The following is a 15,855-nucleotide window of genomic DNA, read 5'->3' on the forward strand; positions in this document are numbered from 1 at the left end:
GTGTTATTGTGAGGGTTTGGCTGGAAATTCCTTTGGAAGCATTCTCTTTGATTAGACTCGTGATGGAATCTTGACTTGACCACTTTTTTCTTCTTTTACCAATGGATTGGCTCAAGTAAGAGCGTCTTGCAAAGTGGTTAGTCTCATTGCTTCAAGGTGAGAGTCTAGGGGCTCATTTAATCCCTAGCAAAAATGGGCCACCTGTTGGGTGGTTGTCATAGGTGGAGAATACTTGCAAAGTGTGACAAATTTTGAGTATTATTCTTCTATAGTTACGCAAAGTTGCTTGAGGCTAAAGAACTCATTCATCATAATGGATTCATGAGATGGGGGAAAGTAGTGATCCTTCATAGCTTGTTTAATGGGAGCCTTTAGTGACCCCCTTGTCTCTACACCATTGTTTCCACCAAAGTTTAGCATCTCGAGTGAGATGAAACCTAGCAAGCATGGATTGATTTCCAACTCGTGTGCGGGCAGGTGAGAAATAGTCATCCATAGCCTGAATCCAAACTTACGTATCCTTTCAATTTTTGAGCCTGCCCTATTCAATGAGGGAGGCTGCATTTGTTTGAGAAAGAGTTTCTTCTCTTGTGTGTCTGTGTATAATGCATTGGGAGTAAGAAGTTGATGACCCTAGCTATCAATACGAGATTAAGTTTAGAATTATAACACTTAGGCTACCTAGTATCAGTCATAAAACAATCACAAGAACACTAAGTGCAAGAATTCCAAATCCTTTATTCCAAGCTTTAATATTTACAAGTAAACTAGCTGATTACAAGGATTGAGTTATACAACTCAATTCTTATTTATGTACATGGTAGGCTTCTAGTGAAGTTATGAGGCATTAGCATTGAAAAAGTAAAGGGGATTTGCCAAGGTTTCTAAAACTCGATAAGTCTTTGGCAGGGGAGAAAAATCATGAGCTGAGCTTTGTCTGACAGCTACTTTATCGGGAGGCAAAACCATGAGCTGAGCTTTGTCTGACAGCTACTTTATCGGGAGGCAAAACCATGAGCTGAGCTTTGTCTGACAGCTACTCTATCGTCGTGAGGCAAAACCACGATCACTTTGTCATAGACCCCATCAATTATATAGTATACAAGTTCCATTGATGGTTACATGGGTATCGTTTTGAGGAGTACCAAAGAACCAAAACACGTGAATTGCTCGCAATCATCTCAATATAACAGATTTGCCTTAGGTCGATGGAAGGATTTCCAACCAAATCTAACCAAATCTACCCAAATGATGAAATAGGATGGTTCACAGCACTAGTACTCATCCCTATCCATCCCCTCTAAATGCGAGTGTAGTGAGGAAGGGTTAGCTTATCTATGATATGCACCATGGTGTCGTGGAACTCAAAGTTCAACGAGTGACAAGCAGCCCCCATGAACATGTACTGGAACACCAAGAATCCGGAATAGGGATCCATCCTGTCCTACATCTAGCCATAACTGAATTAGTCTAATAGGCAACCAAAGAATACAATAATATACAATTTCTTAAACCTAAAGTGTGCTCTAATACCATGTGTAAGGTCCCCGCCCTAGGTGGGCCAAGGGGATCCTTTTGATAGGTATCTAAATCCCCTTGTCTCTGATTGACGACACCTCGATCTCTTGGAAATACGAGGATAGGAGCAAATGGAGGGATCTGACTATATCTTGCAAGGGAAACGTAGTCATTCTAATAGGAAATTATTCCTCTGATCAAATGGCACTCACAATGTGTGCATGATCAAGGATGGAACGAGTCCGCACTTGGTTCATAGAAGCCAACACCTTTTTCCTCCTCTTTATGAGGCATGGCCGGTGTAGCATTCCCATACAACCGAACTTGTTTGGGCCCTATTCTTACTTTGGATCATAATAAAAAAATTTGTTGGAAATTTACCCTACTCATTGGGTCCACCCATCTAAGTATGGCATCATCGGGGCATCCATCCCCTCTATGCATGCTCATCCTTCCTTATTTCAAAGCATGCCCGCCCCCCTCCTCTCCATTTCAAATCATACCTACCCCTCCTCTCCATTTTAAACGAAGCCAGCCAAGTATGAATACATTGTGTTTCAAAGCACAATCTGTTTTACGAGCAATGAATACACTGTGTTTCAAACGAAGCTAGCCAGGTATGAATACACTGTGTTTCAAAACACAATCTGTTTCAAAACACAATCTGTTTTATAAGCAATGATACTAAAACCTTCAGCCCTAGTAGAACACACCATGTTTCAAAATGTAGTCTATTCTACGAGCATTGAAATCACTACCTTTCTGTGGTGGGATGATAAACGCTAACTCTATGCATGCTCGTCCTTCCTCTATATTTCAAAGCATGCCCGCCCCCCTCCTCTCCATTTAAAATCATGCGTCTACCCCTCCTCTCCATTTCAAACGAAGCCAGCCAGGTATGAATACACTATGTTTCAAAACACAATTTTTTTTATGAGCAATGATACTAAAACCTTCAGCCTTAGTAGAACACACCATGTTTCAAAATGTAGTTTATTCTACGAGCATTGACATCAGTCCCGTGCCATTGTCTATCTAGTGTGTTACTGATATGTATGTGTGTGCTGTGCAAATTGTGTCCGAGCCTTGATTGGACATGCGTTAATTTTCAACAATGTTCATTTTGAGAGCCTTGTGTGAGGAATGCACTAAAACAGGTTCATTATGATGTAATGTAATGTGAGGCATGCATTAAGAGGTTGGCAACCCTCCTCCTATGGTAATTACCATAGGAGGAGGGTTGCCAACCTCAATGTGAGGCATGCATTAAGAGGTTGGCAACCCTCCTCCTATGGTAATTACCATACCCCCTCTTAATCCCACTCTTCCTTTGAGCTCATCTATATCCTTTACTATCACCACTACTATACCCTAAGAGCTTGTAAGATTAAGTTTAAGTATATTTTAAAGTGGATTCAGAACCCAAGTACTAACCATACGATTATGACCTTTCCTTCTATTCTAATTGCACCACATTATTATCTTGGTATCTAGGCTTGCTTCTCATATCTAATACTTCCTTTGAGCTCATCTATATCCTTTACTATCACCACTACTATACCTTAAGAGCTTGTAAGATTAAGTTTAAGTATATCCCAAAGTGGATTCAGAACCCAAGTACTAACCATATGATTATGACCTTTCCTTCTATTCTAATTGCACCACATTATTATCTTGGTATCTAGGCTTGCTTCTCATATCTAATACTTCCAAAGTTTCATCCTAGCCCAATCGCATTAAACTAGGGTCTTGCTATGTACATGTTCTGTTTGAGTAAATGAGTGGTTAGCCAAGCATTGGCAATATACACAAAGAGGAGTAAGTTACTTCTTTGCAAGGAAAGGCTCAACCACCTAATGGATCATGGAGGATTCGCAGAATACAGAGGGCATGCAAAATACATAGGACATGAGCATCTCAGGGTATCTGACCACATGATTAGGTTACAATATAACCTCAAATAATCGTAGTTGTAAATGTCTCCCAAGCAAGTGGAGGACCGGCTCACCTCCCCGTAATCATGATTATTGGGCCTCCCCCTCATCATGTAAGTGGGATTGGCTTACCTCCCCATAGTTACAATTATTGGGCCTCCACCTCATCGTGTAAGTGGGTACAAACCCTAGAAGTTTTTGATTAAGGAAAGGGATTGTTTGATGAATTTAGCTAGGATTTTCTTAATTAAATAAAGAGAAAATAGAAAGGCTATTTCTCTTATGTGAGAATGTTTGTGCTTGAAATGTGGATGCAAGATTACAAGACTGGTAGTAGATTCTAGAATTTTTGTAAAATAAACCAAGGGGACGTGTTCTCTTGGGGGGGATAACCATTCTGAAGTGATCGGTTTGAGGCAACTAGGCATTCCCCCACCCAAAGAAACCAACTCTTAAGTATTTACGAAGTTGGGGCAATGGATAACCCATCACAAGGTAGAGTGAGGGTTCCTTTTGGGATTGTAAACCCAAGCTTGATAGGTTTCATGTTAGTTCAGGTGACACATCACAAGGTAGAGTGAGGGTTCCTTTTAGGATTATAAGCCCAAGCTTGATAGGTTTCATGTTAGTGCAGGTTACACATCACAAGGTAGGGTGAGGGTTCCTTTTGGGATTGCAAACCAAAGCTTGATAGGTTTCATGTCAGTGTAGGTTAGTGAGGGGACATTTCACCTTACTAATAAGTGATAATTTATCGCACGACCATTGTTGTAATGCCTAGATTGTATGTAACTCGGTGCACCAAGGCATGCTTTTCTAGATTATGTTGTAATTTAATTTTATGATTATAATTTATTATTATTTTAAATGATTTGTTGGCATTAAGGGATAAAGAAACCAATAAAATGAATTAAATTAAGAAACTCTGTTATGTGATGCATCTGGTACACCAACAATGTGCTTAGGAATTAAAGACCTCATAGATGACCGTATCCTGAATTTGGAAAGTGGGAGGTAGGGTGGACCCAATTAGTTAGGTACTTTCTAAAGAAAAAAAATATAGGTAAATATTAGGTAAGACCCCTAAGACCATGAATGTATTCATATATTAGATAGTCAAGGATTGGCTCCTCCCGATTAGGTGATCTTCATAACAGGAAGTTGGGATGGTACTTACCAGTGAGATCCCTCCCTACCTCAAAAGAAGGAAGGGTACAAGACGTATCTTACAGGTGGTATCAGAGCCACATTAAGAGTAGAGAGATAATTTATTTTTGAAAAATAAATTGGAGGTACAATCCCAAATGAGTATTGATCAAACAATAGAAATACTAAAATTAACCTCTGACTACTTAGCGTTCAAACCAATTAATGAATGGAGAGCTTGGGCAAGTTACTTTTTAGACTTCTATCGACCAACATCACGGATGAAGTTTCTACAATTTCCCTGTACTTGTGAATGTATATTCACTATAGTAGATTCAAACTTATAGATGCCGAGCTATGCATCCTTCAGATTTTAGAGAAGCTTAGGGTACTAAAATAATATTTCATATTCTTCGGGACTCTTTTCCCAGATCAAGCTCCCAGATCAAGCTGTAATTTTGAATGGGGAGACTCGTTATGCATCCCAACACATCTACAATTAGATCACTCAATTCATCCCTAAGCATAGGATTCATTGTCTGTTGTGGTAGGTTTCACCCCCATGATTTTTTGGGATCACTGATTCCACAAAAATCTATGCCTTAGATCTTACCAACCAACCTCCCAAGTTTTTCCTAGGGATAAACATATGCAATCTTGTTCATTCCTTCTTAAGCAGTTGAAACCCTCTTCCTTCTCAAGAGAAGGAAAATATGTTGTTTAAGATACATAGAGGCATGTATAGAGTCCATGACCGATGATTTCTCTCTTGTTTGGTACTAATAAAGCCAACCAATCTATGGTGGCATGTTTCTGACTAATTGATGATGCTAAGCTATGGTGGAAGGAGTGGTGTGTAGAGAAAAGGATGTCCAAGAAAGCTCTATCACCTAGGAAGAAATCAAGGGAGCTATTAAGGAGAGGTACTTGCCTTTAGACTTTAAACCCTAAAAAGATAAATGAGTTTTATAGCCTGACCCAAAAGAACTCCTCAGTGTGGATGCTTACTACTCCCAATTTGGGCTTCCAAAAGCTTGTCTGAAATCCTAAAGAGAGAAGGCTTCCAAAAGCTTGTCTGAAATCCTAAAGAGAGAAGGCTTAAGCTCACCTTTAAGTCTATTCACATGGGGGGCTTTTGGAGAGGGTGTCCTTAGTCAAAGGGCTCACAAGAGAGAGTGAGGCTTGGGTATGTCTAGCCTTGGCATGGAGAGGCTAAGAGGGTGACTTTAATTCTATTCACACGAGAAGAGTGTAGGACATGTCTTAGAGAGCTAGAGCCTAGCCTCTACATGGGTGCTTACCTTCCAAATGAGGAGGGGAGGGGAGGGGAGGGGGTATAGTTGCGGGGAGGGGTGTATGCGCACAGAGGGAGTTCCAGCAAGGGGGTGCAAGTGCATCCAGGTGGGGGCACCATCTGGGCTAGCTGCATGGACGGTAGGTGTGTCGGCGGGCAGCAGTAAGCAGGGAGAGAGCACCACATGTCTAAGAGGTGTGTAGAAGGTGTGTACATAGGGGGGGAGAGGTGGCAGGGGGAGGGAGTACATGCACCATCTGTCCAAGAAGGGTCTAGAGGGGGGAGGAAGGTGGCAAGGGGTACCTGTAGGGAGGTGTGCCCCGGGAGAGGATGTCTGGTGGGTGGGAAATGCCCATGAATCTGTGTTGTTAGCGATCGTTATAGATACGTGCATGCATAATTGGTGAGAAATGAGCTATCAGATGTTTGGGGAAGGTGTTCATAGGCATCGTATGTCACTTGGGTGGGGGTCGTGGGGTGGCGAGGCCTAGCACCGTGCGCGTGCCTGCTGTGGGGGTTGTCCATCGGCGGGTTGTCAAGATTTTTTTCAAGAAATTGTTTGGGATTGCCTTGGGATCCCATGGGTCCTTTTGTCTGTCTTTTGGGCATACAAAATGCTGCTAATTTTGGTTTGAAGCTGCCAGATTTCGAAACTTCACGAGTCGATTCAGACTACTTCGGTTACTCATTTCAATCTCAGAAAAATCCTTACCTGAGGTATTATATCGTGTGTTTAAGATTTCAAATTTGAATTCAGTTTTCTCATTTCCTGAGTAGAAAGTGCTTAAATTGCAATCACCTCTTAATATAGTAGCTTCTCTAGGGATAAAAAATAAATGCAACGAAATGCAACCATAATGAACTAGTTGAACTATACTTGCACGGGATATGCCAAAATGTTACATCCTTTCCTCCTTTAAAAAATTTTGAGATAACATCATCTCGATATAAAATCTGGGTAATCTTTTAAGAGCAATGATGTTACACAACTACGTGGAGGGTAGCTTGCTCTTCTTCTTCCATTTCTAAGGTTGGTTCACCAATCATGGCACAAGTGTGAGCAACTGGTCCATGACTTTTACCACGTCCATCACCACACCACTTTTATCTGGTGGCTTGGCGGTTGGGGGCTTCATAGCCCTAGTTTACTTGGCCACACCTTGTGGAATAGCACTAGGATTAAAAGAGGGTCTTGCAAGTTTGGGGCATTCAACTCTAAAGTGGCTAGCTTTATTATGATAAAAACACCTTTGGTAGCTCCATGGTAGTAGGAATAACAAAAGTGCAGGTGACAAAGTTATTGGGGTGCTAATCCCAAGTGTTATTGTGAGGGTTTGGCTGGAAATTCCTTTGGAAGCATTCTCTTGGATTAGACCCCCTTGTCTTTACACCATTGTTTCCACCAAAGTTTAGCATCTCGAGTGAGATGAAACCTAGCAAGCATGGATTGATTTCTAGCTCCTGTGCGGGCAGGTGAGAAATAGTCATCCATAGCCTCAATCCAAACTTACATATCCCTTTCAATTTTTGAGCCTGCCCTAGTCAATGAGGGAGGCTGCATTTGTTTGAGAAAGAGCTTCTTCTCTTGTGTGTCTGTGTATAATGCAGTGGGAGTAAGAAGTTGATGACCCTAGCTATCAATACGAGATTAAGTTTAGAATTATAACACTTAGGCTACCTAGTATCGGTCATATAACAATCACAAGAACACTAAGTGCAAGAATTCCAAATCCTTTATTCCAAGCTTTAATATTTACAAGTAAACTAGCTAATTACAAGGATTGAGTTATACAACTCAATTCTTATTTATGTACATGGTAGGCTAGTGAAGTTGTGAGGCATTAGCATTGAAAAAGTAAAGGGGATTTGCCAAGGTTTCTAAAACTCGATAAGTCTTTGGCAGGGGAGAAAAATCATGAGCTGAGCTTTATCTGACAGCTACTTTATCGGGAGGCAAAACCATGAGCTGAGCTTTGTCTGACAGCTACTCTATCGGGAGGCAAAACCATGATCACTTTGTCATAGACCCATCAATTATATAGTATACAAGTTCCATTGATGGTTACATGGGTATCGTTTTGAGGAGTACCAAAGAACCAAAACACGTGAATTGCTCGCAATCATCTCAATATAACAGATTTGCCTTAGGTCGATGGAAAGATTTCCAACCAAATCTACCCAAATGATGAAATAGGATGGTTCACGGCACTAGTACTCATCCCTATCCATCCCCTCTCAATGTGAGTGTAGTGAGGAAGGGTTAGATTATCTATGATATGCACCATAGTGTCGTGGAACTCAAAGTTTAACGAGTGACAACAAGCAGCCATGAACATGTACTGGAACACCAAGAATCCGGAATAGGGATCCATCCTGTCCTACATCTAGCCATAACTAAATTAGTCTAATAGGCAACCAAAGAATACAACAATATACAATTTCTTAAACCTAAAGTGTGCTCTAATACCATGTGTAAGGTCCCCGCCCTAGGTGGGCCAAGGGGATCCTTTTAATAGGTAGCTAAATCCCCTTGTCTCTGATTGACGACACCTCGATCTCTTGGAAATACGAGGATAGGAGCAAATGGAGGGATCTGACTATATTTCGCAGGGGAAACGTAGTCATTCTAATAGGAAATTATTCCTCTGATCAAATGGCACTCAATGTTGTGCATGATCAAGGATGGAACGAGTCCGCACTTGGTTCATAGAAGCCAACACCTTTTTCCTCCTCTTTATGAGGCATGGCCGGTGTCGCATTCCCATAGAACCAAACTTGTTTGGGCCCTATTCTTACTTTGGATCATAATAAATAAATTTGTTGGAAATTTACCCTACTCATTGGGTCCACCCATCTAAGTATGGCATCATCAGGGCATCCATCCCCTCTATGCATGCTCGTCCTTCCTTATTTCAAAGCATGCCCTCCTCTCCATTTCAAATCATACCTACCCCTCCTCTCCATTTCAAAACAAAGCCAGCCAGGTATGAATACACTGTGTTTCAAAAGACAATCTGTTTTATGAGCAATGAATACACTGTGTTTCAAAAGACAATCTGTTTTATGAGCAATGAATACACTGTGTTTCAAACGAAGCCAGCCAGGTATGAATACACTGTGTTTCAAACGAAGCCAGCCAAGTATGAATACATTGTGTTTCAAACGAAGCCAGCCAAGTATGAATACACTGTGTTTCTAAACACAATTTGTTTTATGAGCAATGATACTAAAACCTTCAGCCCTAGTAGAACACACCATGTTTCAAAATGTAGTTTATTCTATGAGCATTGAAATCACTACCTTTGTGTGGTGGGATGATAAATGCTAACTCTATGCATGCTCATCCTTCCTCTTTATTTCAAAGCATGCTCGTCCCCCTCCTCTCCATTTCAAATCATGCGTCTACCCCTCCTCTCCATTTCAAATGAAGCCAGCCAGGTAGTATGAATACACTATGTTTCAAAACACAATTTTTTTTACGAGCAATGATACTAAAACCTTCAGCCTTAGTAGAACACACCATGTTTCAAAATGTAGTTTATTATACGAGCATTAAAATCAGTCCCATGCCATTTTCTATCTAGTGTGTTACTGATATGTATGTGTGCTGTGTGCAAATTGTGTCTGAGCCTTGATTGGACATGCATTAATTTTCAACAATGTTCATTTTCAGAGCCTTGTGAGGAATGCACTAACAGGTTGATTATGATGTAATGTAATGTGAGGCATGCATTAAGAGGTTGGCAACCCTCCTCCTATGGTAATTACCATACCCCCTCTTAATCCCACTCTTCCTTTGAGCTCATCTATATCCTTTACTATCACCACTACTATACCCTAAGAGCTTGTAAGATTAAGTTTAAGTATATCCCAAAGTGGATTTAGAACCCAAGTACTAACCATACGATTATGACCTTTCCTTCTCTTCTAATTTCACCACATTATTATCTTGGTATCTAGGCTTGCTTCTCATATCTAATACTTCCAAAGTTTCATCCTAGCCCAATCGCATTAAACTAGGGTGGTCTTGCTATGTACATGTTCTGTTTGAGTAAATGAGTGGTTAGCCAAGCATTGTGGCAATATACGCAAAAAGAGGAGTAAGTTACTTTTAGGCAAGGAAAGGCTCAACCACCTAACGGATCATGGAGAATTTGCAGAATACAGAGGACATGCAAAATACATAGGACATGAGCGTCTAAGGGTATCTCACCCCATGATGAGGCTACAATATAACCTCAAATAATCGTAGTTGTAAATTTCTCCCAACAAGCAAGTGGAGGATCGGCTCACCTCTCCGTAATCATGATTATTGGGCCTCCATCTCCTCATCATGTAAGTGGGATTGGCTTACCTCCCCATAGTTGCAATTATTGGGCCTCCACCTTGTCGTGTAAGTGGGTACAAACCCTAGAACTTTTTGATTAAGAAAAGGGATTGTTTGATGAATTTAGCTAGGATTTTCTTAATTAAATAAAGAGAAAATAGAAAGGTTATTTCTCTTATGTGAGAATGTTTGTGCTTGAAATGTGGATGCAAGATTACAAGACCGGTAGTATATTCTAAAATTGTTGTAAAATAAACCAAGGGGACGTGTTCTCTTGGGGGGGATAACCATTTTGAAGTGATCAGTTTGAGGCAACTAGGCATTCCCCCACCCAAAGAAACCAACTCTTAAGTATTTACGAAGTTGGGGTAGCTACCTATGATGGATAACCCATCACAAAAGGTAGAGTGAGGGTTCCTTTTGGGATTGTAAACCCAAGCTTGATGGGTTTCATGTTAGTGCAGGTGACACATCACAAGGTAGAGTGAGGGTTCCTTTTGGGATTGTAAACCCAAGCTTGATAGGTTTCATGTTAGTGCAGGTGACACATCACAAGGTAGGGTGAGGGTTCCTTTTGGGATTGCAAACCAAATCTTGATAGGTTTCATGTCAGTGTAGGTTAGTGAGGGGACATTTCACCTTACTAATAGGTGATAATTTATCGCACGACCATTGTTGTAATGCCTAGATTGTATGTAACTCGATGCGCCAAGGCATGCTTTTCTAGATTATGTTGTAATTTAATTTTATGATTATAATTTATTATTATTTTAATAAATGATTTGGTTGCATTAAGGGATAAAGGAACCAATGAAAGAAATTAAATTAAGGAACTCTGTTATGTGATGCATCTTGTACACCAACAACAATTAAAAAACCTCATAGATGACCATATCTTGAATCTCGAAAGTGGGAGGTAGGGTGGACCCGATTAGTTAGGTACTTTCTAAAGAAAAAAAATATAGGTAAATATTAGGTAAGACCCCTAAGATTATGAATGTATTCATATATTAGATAGTCAAGGATTGGCTCCTCCCGATTAGGTGATCTTCATAACAGCAAGCTGGGATGTTACTTACCAACGAGATCCCTCCCTATCTCAAAATAAGGAAGGGTACAAGAGGTATCTTACAGGTGGTATCAGAGCCAAAAGAGGAGGATAGAGCCTAGGTTCATGTTGAAAGAGCACCAAGGTGAAAATAAACAATTTTTAGTGGTCCAGACACCAGCATCATATCATGGTAAACATTTTAAATTGTTGATTGATTACAGAAGTACTCATTCATTTCCTTCACCAAAGTGCATCAGACAATTAGGTCTAAATAAAAACCATCCAAGAAAATGGCATTGAGCTAGCTAGTGGCAAAGGAAGTAATTTACCAATATACCATAGGAGATCTAGAGTTTGATCCAAGAAAATGGCATCGAGCTACATAATGACAAGGAAGTACTTTCCCAATATACCATAAGAGATATAGAGTTTGATCTTACTGGGGCAAACTAACGAGTTGCTATTTCCATATGATGCCCCTGGATATTCATTTCTTCTTGGAATGGATTGGCTAAAAGAATAAAAGCCCACCATGCACCGTGAGAATGGAGAAATCTCATTTAAGGATGCCAAAAATGAAGAAGTAGTGGCTTCACGGAGGTCTGGTAGACCCAGCTTACAGTAGCTAGTCAAGGAGGGCAGTAAGTTACCAATGGGTATAAGGAAGAATCAAAGGATGTTTGTTGTAAAACTCAACAAGGTAGATAAAGATACTATATAAGGAGCATGCTCGTCCTTCCTCTTTATTTCAAAGCATGCTCGCCTCCCTCCTCTCCATTTCAAATCATGCCTACCCATCCTCTCCATTTCAAATGAAGCCAGCCAGGTATGAAAACATTGTGTTTCAAAACACAATCTGTTTCAAATGAAGCCAGCCAGGTATGAATACACTGTGTTTCAAAACACAATCTGTTTTACCAGCAATGATACTAAAACCTTCAGCCTTCGTAGAACACACCATGTTTCAAAATGTAGTTTATTCTACGAGCATTGAAATCACTACCTTTGTGTGGGATAAACGCTACCTCTATGCATGCTCGTCCTTCCTCTTTATTTCAAAGCATGCCCCTGCCCCCCTCCTCTCCATTTCAAATCATGCCTACCCCTCCTCTCCATTTCAAACAAAGCCAGCCATGTATGAATACCCTATGTTTCAAAACACAATCTATTTTACGAGCAATGATACTAAAACCTTCAGCCTTAGTAGAACCCACCATGTTTCAAAATCTAGTTAATTCTATGAGCATTGAAATCAGTCCCATGCCATTGTCTATCTAGTATGTTACTGATATTATGTATGTCCGTTGTGTGCAAATTGTGTTTGAGCCTTGATTGGAGATGCGTTAATTTTCAACAATGTTCATTTGCAAAGCCTTGTGAGGCATGCACTAACAGGTTGATTATGATGTAATGTAATGTGAGGCATGCATTAAGAGGTTGGCAACCCTCCTCCTATGGTAATTACCATACCCCCTCTTAATCCCACTCTTCCTTTGAGCTCATCTATATCCTTTACTATCACCACTACTATACCCTAAGATCTTGTAAGATTAAGTTTAAGTATATCCCAAAGTGGATTGAGAAACCAAGTACCAACCATACCATTATGATCTTTCCTTCTCTTCTAATTGCACGACATTATTATCTTGGTATCTAGGCTTGCTTCTCATATCTAATACTTACAAAGTTTCATCCTAGCCCAATCACATTAAACTAGGGTCTTGCTATGTACATGTTCTGTTTGAGTAAATGAGTGGTTAGCCAAGCATTGGCAATATACGCAAAGGAGTAAGTTACTTCCAAGCAAGGAAAGGCTCAACCACCTAATGGCTCATGGAGGATGTGCAGAATACAGAGGACATGCAAAATACAGAGGACATGAGCGTCTAAGGGTATCTGACCATGATGAGGTTACAATAGCCTCCCAAGAAAGTGGAGGACGGGCTCACCTCCCCTAATCATGATTATTGGGCCTCCACCTCATCATGTAAGTGGGATTGGCTTACCTCCCCATAGTTGCAATTATTGGGCCTCCACCTCGTTGTGTAAGTGGGTACAAACCCTAGAAGTTTTTGATTAAGAAAAGGGATTGTTTGATGAATTTAGCTAGGATTTTCTTAATTAAATAAAGAGAAAATAGAAAGGTTATTTCTCTTATGTGAGAATGTTTGTGCTTGAAATGTGGATGCAAGATTACAAGACCGGTAATATATTCTAAAATTGTTGTAAAATAAACCAAGGAGACGTGTTCTCTTGGGGGGGATAACCATTCTGAAGTGATCGTTTGAGGCAACTAGGCATTCCCCCACCCAAAGAAACCAACTATTAAGTATTTACAAAGTTGGGGCAACTACCTATGATGGATAACCCATCACAAGGTAGAGTGAGGGTTCCTTTCAGGATTGTAAACCCAAGCTTGATAGGTTTCATGTTAGTGCAGGGAAACATCACAAGGTAGGGTGAGGGTTCCTCTTGGGATTGCAAACCAAACCTTGATAGGTTTCATGTGAGTGTAGGTTAGTGAGGGGACATTTCACCTTACTAATAAGTGATAATTTATCGCACGACCGTTCTTGTAATGCATGTAACTCGGTGCACCAAGGCATGCTTTTCTAGATTATGTTAGAATTTAACTTTATGATTATAATCTATTATTATTTTAAATGATTTGTTGGCATTAAGGGATAAAGGAACCAATGAAAGAAATTAAATTAAGGAACTCTGTTATGTGATGCATCTGGTACACCAACAATGTGCTTACGAATTAAAAACCTCATAGATGACCGTATCTTGAATCTGGAAAGTGGGAGGTAGGGTGGACCCGATTAGTTAGGTACTTTCTAAAGAGAAAAATATAGGTAAATATTAGGTAAGACCCCTAAGACCATGAATGTATTCATATATTAGATACTCAAGGATTGGCTCCTCCCGATTAGGTGATCTTCATAACAGGAAGTTGGGATGTTACTTACCAGTGAGATCCCTCCCTAAATGGTACAAGAGGTATCTTACAAGTGGTACCAAAGCCACATTAAGAGTAGAGAGATTTTTTTTTTGAATAAATTGCAGGTACAATCCCAAATTAGCATTGATCAAATAGTAGAAATACTAAAATTAACCTCTGACTACTTAGCGTTCAAACCAATTAACGACGAACGGAGAGCTTGGGCAAGTTACTTTTTAGACTTCTATCGACCAACATCACGGATGAAGTTTCTACAATTTCCCTCTACTCGTGAATGTATATTCACTATAGTAGATTCAAACTTATAGATGCCGAGCTATGCATCCTTTAGATTTTAGAGAAGCTTAGGGTACTAAAATATTTCATATTCTCTAGGAATCTTTTCCTAGAGAAGCTTAGGGTACTAAAATATTTCATATTCTCTAGGAATCTTTTCCTAGATCAAGCTGTAATTTTGAATAGGGAGACTTGTACGCATCCCAACACATCTACCATTAGATCACTCAATTCATCCCCTAAGCGTAGGATTCATTGTTGTGGTAGGTTTCACCCAGGATTTTGTGGGATCACTGATTCCACAAAAATCTATGCCTTAGATCGTACCAACCGACCTCCCAAGCTTTTCCTAGGGATAAACAATCTCTTAGAAAAGTATTATAAATAAGCATATGCAATCTTGTTCACAAAATGTAAAAAAAGTGAATATTATCTTTTGCACCTCTTTAGTTTTCCTCAAATTTGGTGCTAATGCATGCTCTCTTTGTTTTTTTTTCATGCCAACAAGATGACGAAGCTGAAAGGAAATTCCTACTTAAGCAGTTGAAACCCTCTTCCTTCTCAAGAGAAGGAAAATATGTTGTTAAAGATGCACAGAGGCATGTATAGAGTCCATGACTGACGATTTCTCTCTTGTTTGGTACTAATAAAGCCAACCAATCTATGGTGGCGTGTTTCTGACTAATCGATGATGCTAAGCTATGGTGGAAGGAGTAGAGAAAAGGAGGTCCAAGAAAGCTCTATCACCTAGGAAAAAATCAAGGGAGCTATTAAGGAGAGGTACTTGCCATTAGACTTTAAACCCTAAAAAGATAAATGAGTTTTATAGCTTGACCCAAAAGAACTCCTCAGTGGATGCTTACTACTCCCAATTTGTTAAGCTCAAGAAGTATGCTCCAACTATCACCTTGGCTTAATCCATTAGCCAATTTGTACAAGGTTTAAGCCCTCTCCTCAACCATCGTCTAGAATCGATGCAGCCGACGACTAGCTTTTAGGATGTGATTTTTTGAGCTAAACCTTTAGAAGATAAGTTGAAGGATAGAAATAGCAATGACTTTAGGAAGAGAACTTACCCTAAATCGTCCAACCAATGCAGGGTGACCTTCTGGATTACCCTTCAATCAACTACCAATTAGTTTTCAAATTTCATGGCCATTATTGCCTCGCTCAAAAACCTTACACAATGACCTAGCATGGCAAAGAGGAACGACTACAATTGCCACCAACCAGGTCATCAACATTTTAATGCCCTCTTCTACCCAAGGCTGTTAACCTTTCAAAATTACCTCCTCTAAACTTTCCCAAGAACCCAAAAACTAATCCTAGTAGAAGATCTGCTTC

Source organism: Cibotium barometz, chromosome 43 (assembly GCF_041138505.1).
Source record: "Cibotium barometz isolate CiBa-2024 chromosome 43, ASM4113850v1, whole genome shotgun sequence".
In the NCBI taxonomy this organism is placed as follows: Eukaryota; Viridiplantae; Streptophyta; class Polypodiopsida; order Cyatheales; family Cibotiaceae; genus Cibotium; species Cibotium barometz.